The sequence below is a fragment of the Mustela erminea genome, chromosome 4 (assembly GCF_009829155.1).
Source record: "Mustela erminea isolate mMusErm1 chromosome 4, mMusErm1.Pri, whole genome shotgun sequence".
NCBI lineage: Eukaryota > Metazoa > Chordata > Mammalia > Carnivora > Mustelidae > Mustela > Mustela erminea.
The window spans coordinates 5,729,078-5,753,101 of NC_045617.1; the positions used below are offsets into that span (position 1 = coordinate 5,729,078).

Here is a 24,024-nt window from a genome sequence, read left to right on the forward strand (position 1 = left end):
AATTTATTATGAGATAGGCAGATTGGTAAAAAGCCAGTAGTCAAATTCAAGAGGCACCTCACCTTGTAGGTCTAATATCTAGGTAGGTAGTAGGTAGACAGTTGGATAGAAAGAATGTAGTTTATATGTGAATATAATGTGAAAGTGTGGATTCTTAAATTTTTAGTCTAATAATACTTTTATTTTTATTCTTATCTGTATATTAAAAATTAATGACTATTTCAAATAATATTAGATAGGAAGGAGATAAGCTAAGCACAGTCCACTAAAATATAGCAGAGATAGGGAGAACAATTCATATTAAAGCCAGTAAATAGCTAATATAGGAGGAATTGCTAACAGGCAGATAAATTACTACTGTTTCAGACTTTTGCCTCTAAATCTGGATATGGGGAAGTTAATGATCACCCTGAATTCCACTAGCATAGACTACAAAGCAAATTTTTCAACATTTCTGCTTTTGAAGTGTCAAATCTCAAATCGTATTCTAGTAAGTTAGCCTATTATAAAAAATGTTTACATTTTGTTTCCATGATAAGAACATAGGAAGAGAATGCTAGAAAATCCAAATTATCTAATCCATACCACTAATTATTATAACACAATTACTGCAATGAAATTTATGATTATAGTAATATGGAATACTACCCTTTTCAAAAGAAAATCCAAGGTTTTTGTGTGGACACTTTAAAAGAGTTTATTTGCATTTTAAGAGGACAGTAGTTCTAAAAAATACCAGGATTTTCCCACATGTCATTCATCATTTGGGAGTAACTAGAGACACAAGAGTAAGAAGTGAGAAAGAAAGTATTAAGAACATCGCCAACTGACATTTGATTTGAAATAAAACAATGCTGTACTTTTAATGTAGGTAAACAGAAAAACATTAATTATTGAAGTTCTTCTAGCAATCTTCTAGTTCACACCCATTTCAAAAAGAAATATCTAAATACTGGCAATATCATCTGCCTAAATGGAAAAGGGAGTTAATAGTTAATCCATGATTATTGGATTATCAGTAGTTGGAATACTGTGATACTAATTTTCAGAGAGCAGAACACATGAATATCATTAGACTTGGCTATAATTTAAAGTAATATTCAAAAAGGGTTGTGACTTTATGATATGAAATAGTCCTTGACTTTCATAATTCTAAAGCACTTTCTTTTATCATTTTGCTGATGTATGTTCTATTTTAAAATCAGAAGGATAATGGATGTGCTTCTTAAACTGTAAATTAGGTTTTCTATCAGAGGCTTGTCAGCGCCGTGACAGGTGACCCGACAGTGGTCTTGGCTCTGCAGCTCTCCTTCCTGTCTGCTTCTCAAGGAGAGAGGGTCAGTCTTAAGGAAAGTGTGAGAGATTGTTGAGTCCCTCAGGAAACATCTAAGGACCATAATAACGTTTACTGCAAGCCATAATCATTTTATGTTCTCTCTAACAGCTTAAAAGCAGAGCTATACTTTGCTGTCACATGTATTTTTATTAATCAAGGGCATTTAAAGTTTGAATGCATATTGTAAATTTGAAAGCCAGAATACTTCTGATTTGTGTAAGGCAAGTCCTAAAATTTAGAAAAAATTGAGAACCTGCCAGGATTATTAATTGGTTTCATGAAAACAGAACCCACATGCTTTTTAGTGAATATTTTGTTAGGCGTATTCTTAACTGTCGCTAAAAAGCAAACCTGGCTCATTTAGTCTAATTATAGAGATAAAATACTGCACACGAAGGGTAAACTAGTATAAATATTTAACATCTGGACATAAATCAAGGGTATACTTTGCTGTAAAATAATATTATACGCAAATCAATAGAGTTCCTATAAGAATGAAAAGCAAAGATTATGTTTGAAAAATGCAAAACTAATCTGCTTTCTAAACTGATTATTCTCTGCTATATATGTAAAATTGATTTTGAAATGTGATATCTCTAGCATGCAACAAGATACAAATAGTAACTTACTCACATAATGTAAATTAGTAACCATGATAAAAAGAACACACAGTCTGAAGTCTATTGGTATCTCTACCATATTAAGATCACTTATGATAAAAAAAAAAATATATATATATATACACATATATATATATGTGTGTATATATATATATATATAGTTTTAAAAAGTCTTTTAAAAAAGCACCCATACACTTAGGATCTTTTAATCTTTTAAACTAAAACTCACAAATAATATAAAGATAATTTATACTCTTTAATACACCCTCCCCCAAAAGGCTGTCCAATGTGGAAAGAAATACAAGTTCACGGAGATCAAAGCCCTAGGTGATCCATCATAAACAAGCTTTCCAGCCCTGATTCTTAATGCTTCCACTGAAGAGAAACTATGCCTTACATAATTCCTCTGCTTTTTTCAGTGTTTTCTTGGCTTGGAGTAAAACTGGTTTTGCATTGTCAACCTGTTGAAATCCTTCTCAGTGTTAAAGACCCCTTAGAATACCATATCTGCTATGAAGCTCCCAGTTAGAACTGGGTTCTCCTTCCTCCACAGTTTCAGAGTCACGTTGATAATGCCTCATAAATGGATTCATTCATTAACTCAACAGTTATTTGCTGAGAACTTACTAAATGCTAGTTAATGTAGCAATGCAGTTCCTTGACTACATGGAGCTTTTTACTGGACCCATTTCCTTGTATCTTTACTTTTTATTTTTAAGATTTTATTTATTTATTTGACAGACAGAGATCACAAGTAGGCAGAGAGGCAGGCAGAGAGAGAGGAGGAAGCAGGCTCTCCCCTGAGCAGAGAGCCCGATGCGGGGCTCGATCCCAGGACCCTTGGATCATGACCTGAGCAGAAAGCGGTGGCTTTAACCCACTGAGCCACCCAGGTGCCCTTCCTTGTATCTTTAAAGACATTCCAAAGCAGATGTATTTAGTTTCACTCAGACAGGCTTTTGAAATTTACCTTATTGAAATTTTTTTCTTGGGCAATTCACTTAACCTTTGTGAATCAGTTTCCCCACCCATAAATTTGGGATATTACCATTTGATACATGTGACTGTTCTATTAAAAGAATTATATGCCGCGTACAGCGCTTAGCACTGATGGTAGAGTGCGGTGAAAAATTATTCAAAACCAAAACATACTATGATTTCTAAAGGTAATAGAGTACTTCATACTGGAGGGGAAATAAATCTTAACTTTGTTCCTTTCTACTGAAAAACAATTGTAGTGAAGAGAAAAAGACCAAAAAAAAAATTCTTCTAACTCATCGTCACTAAAGGGTGAGACTCAGCTCTAAAGCGCTTTGTTTAGCAGGGCAAACAAAGAATGAGTCTTTGGGTGCGCAGAGGTGGAACCAAGGACAAATCCAAGCAGGGAGCTAAAATGGTTCTTCTTGGGTTGAGTAAAGGAATTCGACTTTCTAGGGACAGTGTGGGGTTAGAAGGCGGAGCCACAGAGAGCAGGGAGAGCTAAGGCATCCCGCCCCGTGGGGAAGGCTGTAGAGATGAGTGGCAGAAGGAAAGCCATGAAAGATTTCATTCTTGTATTTCCTCGCACACATGCCTATCCCTGCCCATCCAAGGCACCAATAAATGTTGTCAGGCAGACCGTGTACCCAGAATATGCTCAGTTTCCACATCTCCAGTACAACCACCTCATCTAGGCCACCATCCTTTGTTTCCTGAATCACTCCAAGGTCTCCCCATTTTCTGCTCACACGGCCCTCTGGTCTGTCTTGAACACAGCATCCATGGTGATCCTTTTACCAGATCACTGCTTCCTCACAATCCTTCAGTGGCCCATTCCACCCAGGAAAAAGCCAAAGCCAAAGCCAAAGCCAAAGCATAGCAAGGCCTTCCAAAGGCCTAGAAGTCCTTACAATTTCTAAACTCCCACTCTCTTATCTCATTTCCTAGCATTTTAACTTTCTACCTGGTTCACTCTTTTCCAGCCACTCTGGCCTTCTGTGGTTCCTCATCACATCAAGCCATGACCTATCTCCTCTGGCTTTGCACAGTGCTTGAAACAATCCTTCAACTCCTTTGGCACACAAGTCTCTTGGTGCCCTGCTCCTCCTGTTACCTCCTTGAGCAGCTCTCTTATAACTGCCTCTGTCCCCACTATCCTCTTACAACGTCCCTCTCATGTTCCTCAAGCATTCCATACTCATCCCTGCCTCTCAAAGTGTGTCTTGCCCCTTTGTGTACCTGCAACTCCCCTCCACTGATTGCTACAGTATGGACTCCATCAACAATTCATGTGTGGAACCATGAAGGCCCAACTTTTGCTTATGGTAGGCTTTTGGTGCTCCATGCAGATCCCCAGGGACCCTGTACTTGCCATCCCTGGCAGCTCATATCTGCAAACTTCTTAGGAGCACTGCACTTGGGAAATGGGAGTGGTCTTGCTTAGAGGTGCCTGGAGCTATACCCCCCACCTGGAATAGCCTGGCCAGTAACTGGACTACTTGCAGCAAGGTGCACGAAGAGCTCTCATACACAAAAGCTTCACTCCTCTGCCTCAAGTCAGGACCCAACTTTTGGTGCAAACACTTCATGGGATCAGGCTGAGGCTAGACTCTCCTTGAAGCCACATCCTGGCTTAGTTTTTCTTCGTTGCTCTCCAGCTTCACTTATGACTTCTGAAATCTCCCCCTTCACAAATTACTTGCATAAGAATACCTGCCTCAGGCTCTACTTCTGGGCAATCAAGACACATACCTAGGTTTATTTTCAAGAAAAATAGCCCAAATACTGGACCATTAGAACACTGTGTTAAACAAAAATAATATACTTGAAGCTGCATTTGTATTACTGTAGATGAAAATAATAACTCATAACCAATCTGTTAAGTACATTTTCAGTAATTTTAGTTGTAGATTCTTTAGTAGATTTACTTTCACTGTATGACCAAGAAACATGTATTTTGTCCCTCAAAGTATATTTAGACCTGGCCAGAGGGATGAGGAAAACATCACCTATTATAACTAGTAAATCTGGAAAGATATTTCTTAAGAAAATAAAATTGTGGAGTGTTTTATAAAATTTGTTCCAGTGAATGATGCCTATCATTTTTCTTCTTATAGGTCAAGTCAGTCCTACTCTTAATGGGTGGCAGATGCAGATTCACAGCTTTTATTTCTGTTTCTTTTATCACTGGCCAAGAATATTCTCAGAAACATATGGTAATGTGAAAATTCTCATGACTCACACTCTAGGAAGCATAGCTAAGAGTAGGTGCCAAAGTCCTAACCTGATACCTCTTGAGGATACATTGTATAAAACAGAAGGGCTTGTCCATGGAAGGACTAATCAAGAACACTACCAGAAGTATTCTTACTCTTAGTAGCACCAGTTTATTATTCTACTCAATGAAACCTGGTGCTGAGAAATTTATAAATAAGATCAATAGTAATCAGTGGAAATGATCTGAGCATTTCTGTATTCTAGGGAGCTATTTATCCTTATTCAATAAATGTTCCTCTATGCACTCTATTCATGTGAGTAATAAAGGAAATTCCATGTCAATTTATGGAGAAGTAGCCTAAGTTTTATTCAATGGATAGAAATTTGACTCTAAGAAGAGAAGAACTTTCCTGAAGTTTAAAATTTTTTTACATGTTGGGTCAAAACCATATCTTTTGAGTGAAAGACATATCTTAAAAATGTATATGATTTTTCTTTTTCTTTAAGATTTCTTATTTGAGAGAGAGAGCATGAACTCGTGCACACATGCACGCATAGGAGTGGGGGGAGGAGCTGAGGGAGAGGGCAAGAACCTCAAGCAGAGTCCCTGCTGAGCCTGGAGCCTGTTGGGGCTCCATCTCATGATCCTGAGATCACGACCTCAGCCGAAATCAATAGTCAGACATTTCACAAACTGAGCTATCCAGGTGCCCCAATACTACTTTTCTTTTTTAAAAAATTCCTGAAAAATAGGTTTTTAAATTTTATAGATAAATGATTATTTTTACTTGTTTAAGGTTAAAAATAGCTTATTATCAAGTCATGGTATAGACATCTATACAAATAAAAAGAGCAAACATATTTAGTAGGCAGTGGTCTTCATGTTTTTAATGTAATATGTTACTTTATCCTCAAAGTCTTGTGAGGTATGTACTTTTATTATCATCTTTTATAGGTGAAAAAAAATTGGGAAAGAGAGAAATATCTCACTTAACACTTAGTATAGCTAGGATTTCCAAGTTAGTCAATTTGGCTCGACTATCCATAATCTTAAAATGGTTGTGGAATAGCGCATATCCCCATCTACGATTATCTGTGGGTCTTTACAAAGTACTATCAATAATGAACTAAGTAGTCATGTGAAAATTAGTTAAGAACTGGGCAAGTCAAAGCAGACAGAAACTGATTTTAAAATCATACATATAGGCTAAAAATAAGCTATACATTCAAGAGAAAATATATGAACTTATCATAAGTTTGTGCATATTTAGAGTCATGCACAAGTATTAACTTTGCATATCGCTGGAATCTAGAGCTGGAAGAAGCTTTAAAAACAATACATTTTAAATGCCTAATTTTACAAAAATTGTATGAGATCAAGGAATATAATGACTGGCAAAACAGCACACAGCTATTTGTTGAGGAAGCTAAAAATAAAACTAGAGTACTTCGACAACCAAGCCAATACATCTGTCTCATTCATACATAGCAAACACGTCATATTCATATATTGAACTGCATGTTTTTTAATGTTCATACTAGGGGTGTTTTGTTTTTTTTTTTTAAGTTTTCACAATATACAGGGATAAACGAAACGGATAATGTGAAATGGTGTATAGATCTGTATTATTTATGAACACAAATTTAAAATTCACAAACAAAATATATCAGCAAACCAATTTCAAGCATATGAGCATCTCAATAGATATAAACTTATAAAATCAACATCTAAGAAAAAAACTTCAGGCACATTGGAAATAAACATTGCATTAATCTTATAAAGGAAATCTAAAGTAAAAGCATCACAAATATTGTGCTTTATGATGAATTATTAAAGTTTCTTCTGTGGGATCAAGAAGAAGGCAAGGATGCCCACTATTATTTAACTATTTGACAATGTACCAAAGGCCAACCTCATTCAGTAAGATTAAAAAAAAAAATGTAAAATGGATTGGAAAAGAAGAAATAAAATTTTCATTCACATATGATATCATTACATCTGCAAAAGACCCAAAATCTCAACATATTCATTATTAAAATTAATAGATAAATTTCACAAGTTTCCTGTATTAAAAAATAATTTTATATGTCATAAATTAGAAAAAACCTCAAGAATGAGACCATATACATTGGCACAAAAATGTATGAAGAATCAATATTAAGAATTACATGCAAGACCCTTATAGAGAATATTATAAAAGTTTTTAGAGAGAAATTAAGGAGGCCTAAATGGAGTGATATACCACATTCATGGCTTAGAAGTTGCAACATAACAAGGATGCCAAATCACACCATGGACGGATATGTGTCACTCCAATTCCAATCAAAATTCAACTCTGTTTTGATAACTGGGCAGATTTTATAAGGAAATTTAAATTTATATGGAAACGAAAAAGGCTAAAAATAGCCAATTTACCCCCAAAGAAGAAAAACATTTTCAAGGACTACCTCTTCCAGGTAGCAACATACGATGTAAAGTTAGAATAAGCAAGACAAAAGATGGTAAAACAGAACAGTGAGTCCAGAAACATATGAATACTCAATCTATGATGAAGGTTGTATTGTGAAACATGCGGAAAGGGTAGTATTTTTTTAAAAAATGGTGCCTGGTCAATCCAATACGCAGACTGACAAAATGAAACTTGATCCTATCTCACAGTTTACCCCCACAAAACAAACAAACAAAAAGCCACAAAACAAACAAATTCCAGGTTGGACTATAGGTCTAAATGTAAAAAGTAAGGATATTTTTATGGCCTCGAGATAGAGAATGATTTCTTAATCAATACAAAAAAGGCACTAATCATGAAGGACAATATTGATAAATTTGACCACATTAAACTTAGTTAAGTTCTGTTTATCAGAAGACTCTCCTAATTGAGTGATAAGACAAGCCACAGAAGGGGAGGAGATATTTACAAAACATATAGCCAATAAAGGATCTGAAGATCTGTAGTATATAAACAGTTCTTCCAAGTCAATAATAAAAAACACAAACAAGGGCACCTGGGTGGCTCAGTGGGTTAAGCCACTGCCTTCGGCTCAGGTCATAATCTCAGGGTCCTGGGATCAAGCCCCCCATCGGACTCTCAGCTCAGCAGGGAGCCTGCTTCCTCCTCACTCTCTGCCTGCCTCTCTGCCTACTCGTGATCTCTGTCTGTCAAATAAATAAATAAAATCTTAAAAAAAAAAAAAACCACAAACAAAAACAAAACAAAACAGGCACTTAATAGAAAAATGTGCAGGACAGTTCAATCAGCACTTTATAAAGAAGTGGCCAATGAACAAATGAAGAGCAGCTTAACGTGATTATAGTGACAGAAAAGCAAAATAAAACTATATCATACTGGGACGCCTGGGTGGCTCAGTTGGTTGGACGCCTGCCTTCGGCTCAGGTCATGGTCCCGGAGTCCCGGGATCGAGTCCCACATCGGGCTCCCAGCTCCATGGGGAGTCTGCTTCACTCTCTGACCTTCTCCTCTCTCATGCTCTCTCTCACTGTCTCTCTCTCAAATAAATAAATAAAATCTTTAAAAAAAAAAAAAAAAACCAAAACTATATCATACTATACAACCCCCAGATTTGCTCAGATTAAGAAGTCTGACAATAATAAATGCCACATACAATTTGCTTAAAATGAATAAAATATCCCTGTAAAATACAGATATCTGGCTGCCTCTGGAAAGGAGAAATGGATTGAATGAAAATGAAAATGAAAGATTTTTTTTAGTGTATACCCTTCCGACTTATAAACTATTTTTTTTAAAGATTTTATTTATTTATTTGACAGACAGAGATCACAAGTAGGCAGAGAGGCAGAGAGAGACAGAGGTAAGCAGGCTCCCTGCTGAGCAGAGAGCCGGATGCGGGATTCAGTCCCAGGACCCTGAGATCATGACCTGAGCCCAAGGCAGAGGCTTTAATCCACTGATCCACCCAGGCAGCCCATATAAACTAATTTTTATTACTTATTTAAAACAACAAAAAGTGTACAATATAGTACATGCATCTAGACAAATGTTTTTCTCCCTTCTGCTTAACTTCTTAATAAATCTAATGTGTCAAAACAATTTTAATTGTGCACCAGGGTGTACAGTATATGAAAACTGCTATACATACATATATATGTATGTATTTTGCGTTTATGTTCCAGTTCTTAAAAAGAAGACAAGGATTCACTTCTACAGATACAATCTAGGGGTGCCTGAGGGGCTCAGTCAGTTGAGCGCCTGTGTTTGGCTCAGGTCATGATCCGAGGATCCTGGGATCGAGTCCAGTGTTGGGTTTCCTGCTCAGAGAGGAGACTGCTTCTCCCCCTCTCTCTTTGCCTCTCCCCTTGTCCCCTCTGGTGCTTTCTCTCTCTCAAATAAATACATAAAATCTTTAAAAAAAAAACTGTTTAAAGAAAAATAAAGATACAGTTGAACTAAGCGTGCGCAAAACATGCTCAGTGGTTTCAAACTTTTTTCTGAGGTATACGGTGGAAAAAAGTACTCAAGATTAGCATCCAGATCTCGGCAAGACATTACGTAGGTAATACATCATCTAGACTACGTCACATATTATAGATTTTCATATTTATCTCCTAAGGCATATTTCTTTGCTCATGGTCTTAAACTATTTAGAAAAACAGAACTTAAGTACTCTATTTTGTGTGTCCCTGACACTACAGAGATGAGGTGTAGCTCCAAATTCAGCTGCTTCTAACATGGGTTTTATTGTACATAGATGCTACATTCTATTAACCTTCAGTAGGTTGTTCTCTTTTGTGGCCCTTGGTTTCTTAATATTTATGAGAGATTGGGGATATTTTATTTTAAACTGTGGAAATCAGATCATTTTTTGGAGTTGTTTTTGTTGAAATCAGGGAAACAATGGAAGTCTCCAGGAAAGTTGCTGGTGTTAATGGAAATTTGTAGCACTGGAATATGTGCTTCCATCCCTCATAACCCCATTGTTCCCACTACTGGGCGCATTTGGTGTTTCCTTCTTTTGATTTTCCTCCTTATTACCTTTGTCCAATCTTAGTTCTCTCAACATTCATACAAAAGACTTTTAAAGACAAGTAGAATTCAAAAATAAATAAATAAATAAATAAATACAGACAAGTAGAATTCATCTTTGCTTTCACATGGTAAAATGCATACTATTGCTTTATATTGCTTTTGTGTGTATGTGTGTTTGTGTATAAAATAGACTTTGACTTCCTATTGTTCTTTATTACCATATGTTAAAAATTCGTGTTTCAAATGATTTTTTGCACTTATTTTATATCTTCATGATCAGCAGATAAAATGTTTCAGACGATTGGGTTCTAAAAACTAATATTTTACTGTGCTTCATGTTTTTTGTTCTATGATGTGCCTGATAAGTATGAATAAAATGGAAACTAATTTCATTTTTTGTGTGTAAAAAAATGTTCAGTGTGGAAACAAAGTAAATACGTAACAAAGCTGGTTGTTATAAAAATCAGTCTAGAGGATTAATACTGACCACAAAGCCGTATTCTGAAGAGAAGCATTTTAGGGTTGGAGTGTGAACATTTTATCAATGTACTGTTCAGACTGATAGGTATTTAGGATGGTGGACAATTATGATAACAGTACTTCTACTGCATTTTGTCTTCAACGAGCAACATACTTTTCCAGTTTCCACAGCAACCCAATCAATTTCTGATTACAAATGCAAGCAGAGCAATTTAAGCCAAGACTAGGGAAAATGAAGAGTATATTTGTAGCTTTAGAGAAAATTTGAAATTAGCCTATATCACTGATCTGAGAGGCTCTATTCTGTAGTAGTAATTAAGATAAAGCTAAAAACTTAAAAGAAAAATTTTCTAACTGAAGGTAAACTACATTTTATAGAAAACTTGTTTGTTTTTTGCTATGTTATGCCAGGGTACAAAAGATTTCAGGACTGCTGCTGGATGAACAATATCATTTAATTATAGCAGTTGAACTGAATTAAAGAAGAAAAAATGACATTTCCACACAAATGTCTCAATGACTAATGGGAACCTGAATAGTCTCTATAATCTCTATCTATTCGGATTAATGCATTTAGTTGCCAAATTGCAATCTAAAATACTTAGATATGAAATCTTCCTTCTAGGATTTTTGTTACTTATACTTACTTAAAATATAAGAATCATTCTCATTAAGTATAATGGAAAACAGGAATATGTATCTACATGGTTAGATGTTATGCTAATTTTAAAGTGCTTCCTTCAAAATTAAAAAAAAATATATATATATATGTGTGTGTGTGTGTGTGTGTGTGTGTGTAATTGCTTGAATTACATATATCATCCCAAATAAAATGATGTGTGTATCTTGGAAACACTTATCACCCACGTAAAAACTTCAGGAGAAGCATTCCTCCTTACTGAATTAAGTGCATTTGTAAAACAAGGTAAAGGCCAATGAAGTGATCAGGCAAACACGAAATAGCACCTTAGTGATTCGTAAGCATTAATATGCCTTCCTGAGCACCTAACTCACTACCACAAGTGGTGACAGCATCAAGAAGATTAGAATCCTATAAACTCCTTAAAGGTATGCTTTATAGGACAGGCCAATGTTAACAGATTTGTGAACAATATAAACCCACCATCCTGTGAGCACTTCCTGCCTCGGTCTTCCATGGTGTTGAGCATCTGCCTATGATTCATTGCACTTTTTCTTTACTCTCCATGAAACCCCCTTGAAATTATAGTAGTTTTTCCATCTGCTGATGAATCATTTGAAGATTTCCAAGTTTAAACCCAATGGTACACACTGGCAGGTACTATATGAAGCTAATAGCTTTAATTGACAAAACATACATACCATTTAACATGTAAGGAGCTTTACAGACACCATAGAAAAGATTTTCCAAAAATTCTAGTCCATTATTTGAAGATGGATAATCTAGTTACAAATGTCTTGTATAGCTCTCCAAAAACAAGATTTCATCATGTACTCAGGTCAAATCATTTGATCACCAGAAAAAATGATCTGTTGATTTTCCCAAGCCTTGGGAATACGTTCATGGTCTACCTTATGATCCCAGAATAATTTTAAAGAGTAAAATGATAGTCTGAGTGTCTGAGAAATAATTTTTCTGAATGCTATAAAAATTTTTACTGGTTCATTATTTCAGTTTAATGTTCTATCACTCAAATTTTCAAAATTCACTGACTAAATGGCATATATGCATCTGGGTCAACATGAAAGCTAGCTGTTGGCCCTAGGCTGAATAAATTTATGGTTCCTTATAAAATGTGAAGGATTCCTAAGATATCTCTGAAAAAAAATAATGAAGGCAACATAAAACTGAGTTTTATGGACAAGGAACAAATAAATCTCAATAAATGAAGTAAAATGTTAAAGTACGAACTATCAGTTTTTAATGAGAAATTCTAAACATTAATATGTGTTGGGCAGCCTACAATGGAGAAATTGAATGCAGACATAAGTATTCTTAATGGAGAAAATTATGAAGACTTTGTTTTTATAATATAATTAAAAATACCTCAATAAAGCTCATATAATAATTATATATTTAATACCATATATAAATCAAGGATGGATGTTTTCAGATTATAGTAATGGCGCTATGTACACACTGATGGTTTATACTTATTAAAATAAGAACAATTTTTTTTCTTTTATTCTGTGTATTATAGGCCTACAAGAACCACCCTCATGGACAAAGCAAGCTTATCATCCTCTGTGAGATCCTCTGAATGTCTCAAGGATGACAAGGATGAACTTGTCATTGCCATTAGTAACGTTGTACCAGCTGGGGGTAATGCTGACATGATGTGGTTTTGATCCTTTCAGCCTCTTGACAGTTGGTGCAACTAGTCCACTCCTAGGTATTTAACCAAGAGAAATAAACTCAAATCCATACAGAGACTTGTGCACCAATGTTCATAGTCACTGTTTTCAACAACCACAAACTGGAAACAACCACCTAAATGCCCACCAACAGTGAGTGGTTAAACAAATTGTGAGAGGTTCACACAAGTAGAGTGTTTCTAGAAACAAAAAGGAATAAAGTATCGATACATGCAACAGGGATGCATCTCAATAATTATGCTAAGAAAAAACCAAAAAAAATGAAGTATAGTTTGTATAATTCCATTTATATAAAATTCTAAAAAATGCATACTCATATGATGGAGAGCAGATCACTGGTTGACTAGAGGTGGGAGAAGGAGCATGAGAGGGATTACAAAGAGGCACAAGGAAACACAGAAATGGTGGATATGCTCATTATTTTGATTGTTGTGATGGCTTTACAGCTGCATGTGTATATCAAAATATTCCTACTTCTGTGCTTTAATATATGTAGTTTATTGTCAGTACCTCAATTAAGACCTTTTTTAAAAAAGGAAGTTGCAGTACAAGCATATTATTTACAGATTTAAAATAAGAAATACTTAATTAGAATTGAAAGAATGTGGGTTTGGGGACAGGGAGCAGGCATGGGGTAGGGTCTGAGAAGCCCTTATAAGCCAATCTTTACAACTTTACCTACCAACCTGTGCCTCTGTCACAATGAGACTTGAAGAAATAATTTTCAGTCTGAAAAGCCATTGACAATGTAAAGGACATTATATGGCTCTTCTACTGTAAACTGCATATAAGTTCTGAGTTCATTTTCCAATATTTTAATAAATTTCAGCAGATTTGCTTCAATCTACTTTCCTCAAAGACAAATATCACTTATTTGTGGGTGACTGGCCAGGGATAAAGGTGAGATCTATTACAAAACAGAGTGACATTAACAAATTTAACTAATTATTTTATAGAATATTAGAAGTTGAAATAACAAGTTCAACTTGTCAACATAGGCCTGGCAGTAGACAGAACTTTTTAGGGTGCTTATTATCCACTCTCCAGAATGTTCCCCACCCTTCCCAGGGGGATATTAGCCCATGCTTTTCCTAACAGGAGACTAAACATTTATTTTATTTTATTTTAAGATTTTATTTATTTATTTTACAGAGAGAGAGAGAACAAGCAGGGGGAGCAGCAGAAGAGAGGGAGAAGCTGGCTCTCTGCTGATCAAGGAGCCCAATGCAAGGAGCCCAATGCAAGAGGCTCAATGAGGATTCTTCCCCTCTGCCACTTCCCCCATTCATGAGCGAGTTCTCTCTCTCTCTCTCTCTCTCTCAATCTCTAAATATATGAATAAATCTAAATTTTTGGGAAAATAAGTAAGGAATTTTTCCTAAAAGAATAAATAACTAAATAACAAAATTACTATTATTTATTTTATACAATTGTTGCTTTTCTGTTTTAATAATCACTAATTATATAAATTCTAAAATATACTTAAATATAATGTGGGCTAATTTAAAATACTTTTTTTATGTTCATGTGAAGGCATTTAATTGTGTGTTACCTGCTTGTTTTTGAAATAAAGTTACAGTTTTATCATGTAAAATAACTTATTTCTTTTTTTATACAAAGTGCAGGACACAGAAGATTTGGTTAAGAATTTACTGTTTGTCTTGGGGACTCTTTATTCTTAACTACCTTAATTTAGAATAATCTGTGGTATCTATTTCTCCATGGATTCTCTTCTAAATAAAAACCACAAAAGGAAGGTAGTTCGCCATAATCTATCTTTTACTCATTATTTTATTTGGCATTTATTATATAATCATATTTTTTCTAGTCTTACTTTCTCTAACCTCTGCTACATTGATGTCTTTAATTTGAATTGGTTTTAGAGGATAATTCTAAAGTATAAATTATTATTTATACAACATAATTTATTCTTTATGATATAATAAATTCACATGCTTTTTCCTAAATGGCAGTGGCTTTGGTAAGGAATAAAATTCATAAGTAATATCTTAATTTTTTTTTTAGGCTATGACTCTTACATGTATATGGAAAACTTAATAAATCTCCCGCTAAACATAATACTTCTTCTCTACCATAGATGAACTGAATTAGCTTATAAATGCTTTACCGTTTCAATTCTTGGATGCTAAATATTAAACCTAAAATCCTCTTGCCTCGTTTTTAATCTCCAACAAAACCAGTGGTCACGCTATGCATTAAAATTTGTCATGCTTCTCACCAAAACTTGGTCACCATGTGATTGATGATGGGTCTGCACAACCCCCCAAAGTGGCAGATTAATTTTTAAGTTGGTTCTTATTAAGCAGTAACAAAAATCAGTAGGTCTTCCTGAATTCTCTGTCAAAATTTTCATTTTAAGGCCATAGAATACAAAATATATTGAAAATATAATTTTTTTTCCAGCAAATCAAATAATTGGGATACTATAGACAAGTTCCAAAATTCTGGGTTCTTCAAGTAAATTTGATTAAAATTGTTAGCTATCATTAGGTCATTTTCAGGAACTCCTGAAATAGTTATTTGGTATGTGTCCTGCACTGTTTTCCAATTCTTGTTTGTAACTTGTTTTCTTTTTCTCTCTCTCTTTTTTTTTAAAGATTTTATTTATTTATTTGACAGAGGGAGACCACAAGTAGACAGAGAAACAGGCAGAGAGAGAGGAGGAAGCAGGCTCCCTGCTGAGTAGAGAGCCCAATACCGGGGCTCAATCCTAGGACTCTTGGGATCATGACCTGAGCAGAAGGCAGAGGCTTTAACCCACTAAGCTACCCAGGTGCCCCTGTAACTTGTTTTCTTTTGCATTTTTCTCCTTACTTATCAAAATCCTTGACAAGAATCAAGAACATTTAATAAGTGGATTTTTAGCAAGCAGTTGTGTTTTTAAACCTTCCATTCAGACAAAGTAGAAGACGGTACTGTCCTATGGACTATTAAATATGGATATAGAAAAGAAACAAGAGGAAATACCAAATCTTATCTGCCTACTTCAGATTTGTTTAAGATAGATCTAAGCCTTATTACTCATGACGTATATTATCAAATAGTGAAAATATGTTTATATAGATGGTTTCTGTAATAAGCTGAAGTTAAATAAATTATCTGCTATTAACAATCCAGAATAACTATGGACAAAAAATGTCTATTTTCAAGTTTCCAAAGAATATTTCCAGAAAATATCTTATTCTAGACCACAATGATAACTAATAAATTCCAAGGAACCAAAACTGTAGAAATGAAATAACACAACCATCAAGCAACAAATCTGTTAACAACAACAACAAAAAAACCCATAGTCAAAACATGATCATAAAGCTCCAACCAATGGGAAAAAGAATCACTCATAAATAACAATCATATGAAACTAAAAACAGGAATACAATTACATATCTTTATAATAATAATAATAATAATAATCTCTATTAAAAATAAAGGTATTAAAAAGAAAGGCATGAGATAAATATTTCAATCAAAACTTTAGGAAAGAAAGTTGATAAAGGGGAGTAAGAGAACAAGAATCATATGCAAGAGCAGAAATAAATCTATTATCAAAACCAGATAAAATTCAGGAGATAATATATGAAGATAAAAACAAAAAGCCAAACAAATTGTAAGTAAATCAAATAAAAAAAAATAGCAATGAGAATGGCAGTTACCAAAATTTAAAATACATTGATAACATATGTATGATAAGAGTGCAATTTTACACAAAAAGCATATAGAGATGCTTTTCAGGAATAGTTCAAGAGTGATTAACTCTAGTAAAAGGTATTTAAATATATATATATATATTTTTTTTTTTTAAGGTATTGTCTTAAATCTCTACCTAAGAATGTTTCCCTTTTATAATTAAAATAATTGTTCAAAGACACATTGTGTTTTTCTTTTTTTTAAGATATTATTTATTTATTTGACTGCGAGATCACAAGCAGGAGGAGTAGCAGAGGGAGAGGAAGAAGCAGGCTCCCCACCAAGCAGGGAGCCTGACCCTGAGATCACGACCAGAGCCAAAGGCAGGTGCTTAACAGACTGAGCCACCCAGGGACCCCTCCACCCAAAACACATTGTTAAAAGAAAAACATTAAATCCAATTGATAGGGAAAAACTGTACTCTAAGACGGCTGGCCAAACCAGCAAGGGAATTCCAGTCCCTGCCTCAAAGGCCTTCTGGGTTCTTCTTTCCTACCCCCTTTCCCGCCTGCCAAAAGTATCAAGTATGCAGAAGTAGATGGGTATAAATTCCCTTCCCTACTTGTGCTCCGGGCTCAGACTTTTGGAGAACAACTCCCTCTGAGCCCACCGGTATTTAAAAAACCCTCTGATCCTCTAAAGTCTCCGAGTCAGGAGACTTCTGACTTGTTCTTCCGTCAAGTTCCAGTTCAGGTTCCGTAACAAAATAAATTATTTTTTGTACAATGCAAGTGTAGCACACGTATTTAGTTTCATTCCTAAAGGAAAATTTTAGCTTTCCATTAGTTTACAGAAACATCATTTTGTTCTAGTAGCAAAGAACTCCGGGAAAGTAGGCCCCTCCTTCAGCCCCCAAAGATGAGTCAAACTCATCAATTCCATCCCCAACTTGTTATGGACTGAATATTTGTATCTCTCAAAATTTGTATGTTGAAGCCCTAATCCCAGGGTGATGGTCTTAGGAGACTGGGCCTTTGGAAGGTAATTAGGGCCTTTGGGATGGAATTAGCAGTTTTAAAAGAAGAGTAAGAGAGTCTCTCTGTGTGCTGGCACTGAGGAAAGGCCCTGTGGGGACACAACGTTTAAGTCACACTGCAGGGAGTCCTCACCAGGAACTGAATTGTCCAGCACCTTGATCTTGGACTTCCCAGACTCCACAACTATGAGAAATAAATTTCGGTTGTTTAAGCCACGCCAGGCTACGGTGTTTTGTTATGGTAGTCGGAGGTAACTTAAAACACCACCTTGACGTTAATACCTAGTTGGGGTGATAATTTACAAGATTGTGGTAGGTTACTGGGAGCAATTTTGCTACCTGAAAGCCAAAGAGATACCAATGACTTACACTTCTTTTTTAAAGCTAAACACATCATGACTGAATCACATACAAGAATGTAAGGAGGAGGGGCGCCTGGGTGGCTCAGTGGGTTAAGCCACTGCCTTCCGCTCCATCATGATCTCAGGGTCTTGGGGTCAAGCCCCACACCAGGCTCTCTGCTTGGCAGGGAGCCTGCTTCCCTTCCTCTCTCTCTGCCTGCCTCTCTGCCTACTTGTGATCTCTGTCTGTCAAATAAATAAATAAAATCTTTAAAAAAAAAAAAAATTCTTTCTTGGTCATCGGCTCTGGACCTCACCCCACTGAACCTCACCCTATATTCTAAAACTTCATCATATAGATACTTAAAATTAAATTTAAAATTTCTGTGCATCAAAGAAAACAAACAAACAAAAAAATGTGCCATCTTGGGATTTCCCCACCAGTGTCTCAGGTAAAAACTGACAATGGGGAACAAACTGATAGACTTTTAAAAAAGTGGGCCCAGGTGAGACATATTCAGTATTTAAATTAATTTAAGTTTGTTGGTTTAACGACGACAGACATGTCTTTAAAATTATCAACACTAAATGTAAAATTTATTCTATTGAGGTTTACTAAAAGTCAAGTAAGCTCATGTTATCTGTTAGTGAAAAGATAACTAAAGATAACTAAAAGGATGGTTAATTGTCTGTCTCAAAGTTTTCTTGGGTACTTGTTAAGATAGCTTTCAAAGTCTTTGGTAACCTGAAATTTTAAGGTTTTTCTTGAATGAGAAACAAGATTAAATTCATTGGTGCTAAATTAAATTCATTCAGTGCTAAAGCATTGATTCCTGGATGTATATTCATGCTTTTGACTTCTTATTCCAAAAGAACTAAGGATGCTTGAGTCTGTTGGTAAATGTGTCTAAGCTTAATTAATTCATAAATTTGCCATCTAAAGAATTTTGCTGTAACAGTTCACAATTGGTCACTGCTTAGTTTTCACAGTGCAGACTAAGGTTTCTAGGCGTGTACGTAGTAATTATGTAATTGATTATGTAAGTAAGTATATAATTAAGACTGATGGGACTAAGGGAAACAACTCTATATGTAGAAAGGAGAAGATATGTAAGGAAGATATAAAGAACGGGAATGCATTTTTGTTGAAGGTAAGAGAAGGTAATTTTGTCTTAAATAAAGTGGTTGGTTGGGAAAAATGACTTGGGTAAAAATCTGAATGCAAAAGAAAGCTGTAAAAGGTCTGGAGGGAAATCTTTAGAAACAAATTTTAGGTATGGTTAAGATCGACTAAGATTAAAATGAATAGATTTTCAAGTACACTGATACAAGATTAAAAGTCTGCTTACTCTCTTCTTAAAAGGTCAAAGTTTTCTTGAATTGTTGGTCTGTTCTTGATAAAAAAGTGTAAGCAAAGGATTCTTTTTCTCTTTTGTCTGCTCAAAAAACTAGTTTCTATGTTTTGTTTTTATCAGGTCTTTAAAGATCTCTAATCCTATTTAGGCAGATGCTTAAACTTTCTGGTTTTTTAATTTTTTTTATTTTTGGTTTTGGTTTGTTTTGTTTTTAACAAATTTCCCAAGAATTAAATTGTAAATGAAGTCTCTTTAATTCATCAGGCGTTTTTATTTGGTATGTTAAGTTACTCTGGAAGCATTGTTAAACAAATGATAAGCCTTAGGTTACATTTGGGTAAATGCAGTAACTATTCTAGAGGTTATATGCAATTCCTAAAGTTTTAATATAAGATCATCGCTTGATATTTTGATTACTGCTATTGTAAACTCTCATCTCATCAGATCTTTAACTATGTCCAGTCTGAATTTTTGTCATTTATAGTTATTGTTCCATCTTCAAGAAAATTTGTATAAGGAACTTAAGGGCAAATGCAGGAATTTGGTATCTTTACTATTAAAACTTAAATGGGTAGGAATTTCCAGAATTAACTAAAGCTGCATTCAAATTAAACAAGAACAGTATCATGGGACTAAGTGAATTGGAAAAAATAATTATAGTTTTTTGTGACTCTTATTTAAAACATTGCTGGTCCTCTATTTGCTCTTCCAGACTAAGGAGACTTTCTCTCAAGACATCAGTGATATACAGAAAAATAAAACAAATTAAAGCATTTAACTTTTCTCTCTACCTAAACCCTCCAAAATTCAAAGATGTCTCAGTATTTCTTCATGGCAATCCTAGTCATTTACATAAGTTCAGTAACAATCTGTTCTCCTTATAACAGGACACCATTGAAAACACTGGTTATTTTACCAAGGCTTTGACTAAAATGTCATATTTGAGAGAGACATGCGTAAACTCAGATGTGACCAACGAGCTGTAAATAAATAAATAAATAAATAAGTTACATTTTTGGGGGAATCACGCATTGTACAGGCATCCCTTATAACCCACAAGGACAAGCTGTTATTGAACGTGCACACCCCACCCTTAAACACATGTTAAATAAACAAAAGAGGGGAAATATGGGTCTAAGTAATCCAGACCCCTCCTCATGATTATATAAGGAACTCTTAACTCTAAACCTTCTTAATTTTAATGACCAATTTTTAACACCAGCATTAAAACATTTCACACGAGAATATCTAGGACTACAACTCTTAGTCTTATGGGAAGACCCTAACTCAAGTCTATGGCAACGCCCCCATGAGCTTAACACTTGGGGAAGAGGATCTGCTTGTGTCTCCTCATGGGAAGGACCACCTTGGCTCCTGACACAGAACTTCAAGCCATATCATGGCTTGTCACAGCCCAAACCCAATCCCACAGATGAGTCAGGTTAAGTTAAGCGAACCCCAACCTCAGAAACCACCTGCTACAGAGAGCACAACAAGCAACAGGAATGAACTGCAGAGACCTTAAGAAAACTACTTAGATATCTGAAGAAGTCCCACAGGGTAAGGCCCCACACCTGTAAATGTTCCTGCCATGCTCTCAGTTTTAAGTGCAACTTCTGTCATGATGGGTATATCATACTCTTTCATTCCAGGAGCTATGGCCACTAACTACTGGGCATACATGCTTAACCCGCCCTTCTGGAAACCCTTAATGTGAGCCGATGTGCCTTTTTTGTGCTCAACAATAACTCTAACTGGGTAGGAGACACCTCCTTCCCCTTTTCCCAACCCCAGCTTAACGGCTCCTTCTGGGCTTCCATACCATATAATGTAAATTTATATGCCACAGTTCTTCCCGTCTGCACTTCTCTGTATGATCCTCTTTGCATTACTGTCTCCTCCCAAATTTGGTTACATTTTGTGCCTAAAGGCACCAACAAAAACAGCCAATTCAGCGTTATCTTCATTGGCATTATCTGGCTGTGGCAATGAGACCCATAATAAAAGCCACTCCTCTCTTTTCATCTCTAAGACAAGTACTAAATGGACCATATCTTCAGAGAGGGTGACTTGGGAGACATGTTGAATTCTTAACCCAATACCCTTAACCTAGATAATAATACTATTACACACCAGAGTCCAAGAGGATGTCTAATAGCTAATGAGACAGAGACTGGATGCGCAGAGCAGCCTCTCCTAGAATCTGGTGCGAAGGAGGCCTTAACTCTCCCCATTCAAATGTCCCTCTGGAGGCTAGGACATGTATTTCCCCCCTCTCTCTGTGTGGCATTGGGAATATTACAATTCCTCAGGTAGTTACAACATGATTTTTCATAAGAACTTTACTGATTATATTCAACACTGTATACCACACCATTATGTTTCCTTATTTGGAGCCAATATATCCCTATCTACGGAGGTTAGACGCTACTTTATCAAGACTTCTAAAGGAGGAAAGCACATTATGCAGCGTAAGTAATTACAACATTACTTACCAAAAAGCTACTCCCATCTTTGTTTTAAGAAGACAGCCTCTTTCCTTTATCCCAGTCCTCCTTACTAGGCCTTGGGAGGAATCTAAATCAGCATTCTCAGCATTCTTCATCAGGCACTTAATGAATCAAAAAGGCGATGCAGGTTTCTAGGCCTGCTCATTGCAGGCATGGTAGCAGCTAACTCCATTTTGACAACCACTAGTGTTGCCATAGCTACTCTCACCCATACACTCCAAACCACCCAACGTATTGATCAAATTGCATATAATGAAACCTGAGAATTCCAATTACAACAGACGATCAATCAAAAATTGTTAGGGAGGGGCACCTGGGTGGCTCAATCTTTAAGCAGCTGCCTTCCACTCAGGTCATGTTCCTGGGGTCCTGGGATTCATCTCCACATAAGACTCCCTGGTCAGCAGGAAAACTGCTTCTCCCTCTACCACTCCCCCTGCTTGTGATCCCTCTCTCGCTGTCTCTGTCAAATAAATAAATAAAATCTTAAAAAAAATTTGTCTCAGAGACTCCAACTGATGGAAGTAGCAATAGAATACTTGGGAGAGAAACAGGAGGCCCTGGCTTTTTGCCAGGATCTTAATTGTGACTGGGCGCATAAGGCCCATAAGGCCAATAAAGCCCCTTTATACTGGAACGGTACTCAACATGATCTGGGAAGAATTAAGAAGCATCTTCAAGGATTCCTTCATGACAATTTAACCTTAGACATTCACAACTTAAAAAAACAGATTTTATCTTCTCTCACCATTAATGAACATGAGCATAACCAAAAAACCTAGAGTATTTTCTTGTCAAAATCTACAATGGTTAAACCCCCAAAAACTGGTTTTCTAATACCAGATGGGGACTCATCGACTGTCCATTATTTTACTCATTTGTCTATTGCTTCTTTTTTTAGTTTGCAAAGCCTCAATAAAAGTGCTTTCCCCAAACAGGAGAAGCTCGAGATTTGTACCTGGCACAACTGCAGCAAGACCTCCAACCTGCAAAGAATAAGAAAGAATTCACAATGCCAGGGTAGCAACAAACACAATCCTCCTTGGAAGAGGTTAGCTGAAAAGCAAAGGAGTGACCAGAACACTGGGTCTCCTTTTAAATTTCTGGGCTGAAAACAGTCAGATCCTCATTGTGGCCCAACGCTATCCCCCAGGGCACAGAGGCTTAACTTAGGTTAGATATAAATCCTTAATGGTCACCTACTCCCTGCCTGCAGGTCATGAACACAAGTAGTTCTAATCACACAATGCCTGTAAATGTCACTGCCCTAGATATTGAAACTCTACATTCCTTTCTAATCCTGATTCTTTGAGGTAACAATAACATGCATAACAAAAGTGGAGTTGATTTGAGGCATACCACCACCAGCAGCACACCTGGCCCCAGGCCCTCTTCTTTCTCCTACTTACGTGTCTGGAATAGTCAGTTAGTTTGCCATCTCAGGGTTTGCTAGCCAAACCCAAAGAGAAGTTGTAATTGATACCACAGAAATACAAAGAATCATTAGAGATTACTGTAAATAATTACGCACCAACAAATTGCAACATCTAGAAGACATAAATTTCTAGAAACACACAATCTTCTAAGACTGAATCATGAAGAAACAGAAAATCTTAACAGACTGATTACAAATAATACAATTTAATCATTAACTTAAAAATTCTCAAAACACAAGAGTCTAGGACCAGACAGCTTCACAGGTGAATTCTACCCATTGTTTAAAAGAGTTTGTAGTTATCCTTTTCAAATCATTAAGAAAATGAAAGAGAAAAGATGCTTCCAAACTCATTTTACAAAGCCAGAATTACCCTGATGACAAAACCAGAAAAACACACCACAAAAAGAGAAAATCTTAGGCCAATATGTTTGATGAATATAGATGCAAAAATCCTCAATAAAATATTGGCAAACTGAATTAAATAATGTATTAAAAGGATCACATGCCACAACCAAGTGGGATTTATTCCAGTAGTGCATGGATGCTTCAACACCCAGAAATCAGTCAACATGAAACACCACATGAACAAAACTAAAACAAAAATTACGTTATCATCTCATAGGTGCAGAAAAACAATTTGACAGAACTCAACGTCCATATATGATAAAAACTCTCAACAAAGTAAGTATATAAGGAATGTGGCT

The 24,024-nt window shown here is 35.8% G+C and overlaps 1 protein-coding gene across 8 annotated transcripts in view; it reads right to left on the reverse strand.

The window, feature by feature from the left end:
• Positions 1-24,024, reverse strand: part of PACRG (parkin coregulated) — a 512,994-nt gene that overhangs the window by 478,858 nt on the left and 10,112 nt on the right. The gene's annotated exons all lie outside the window — the stretch shown is intronic.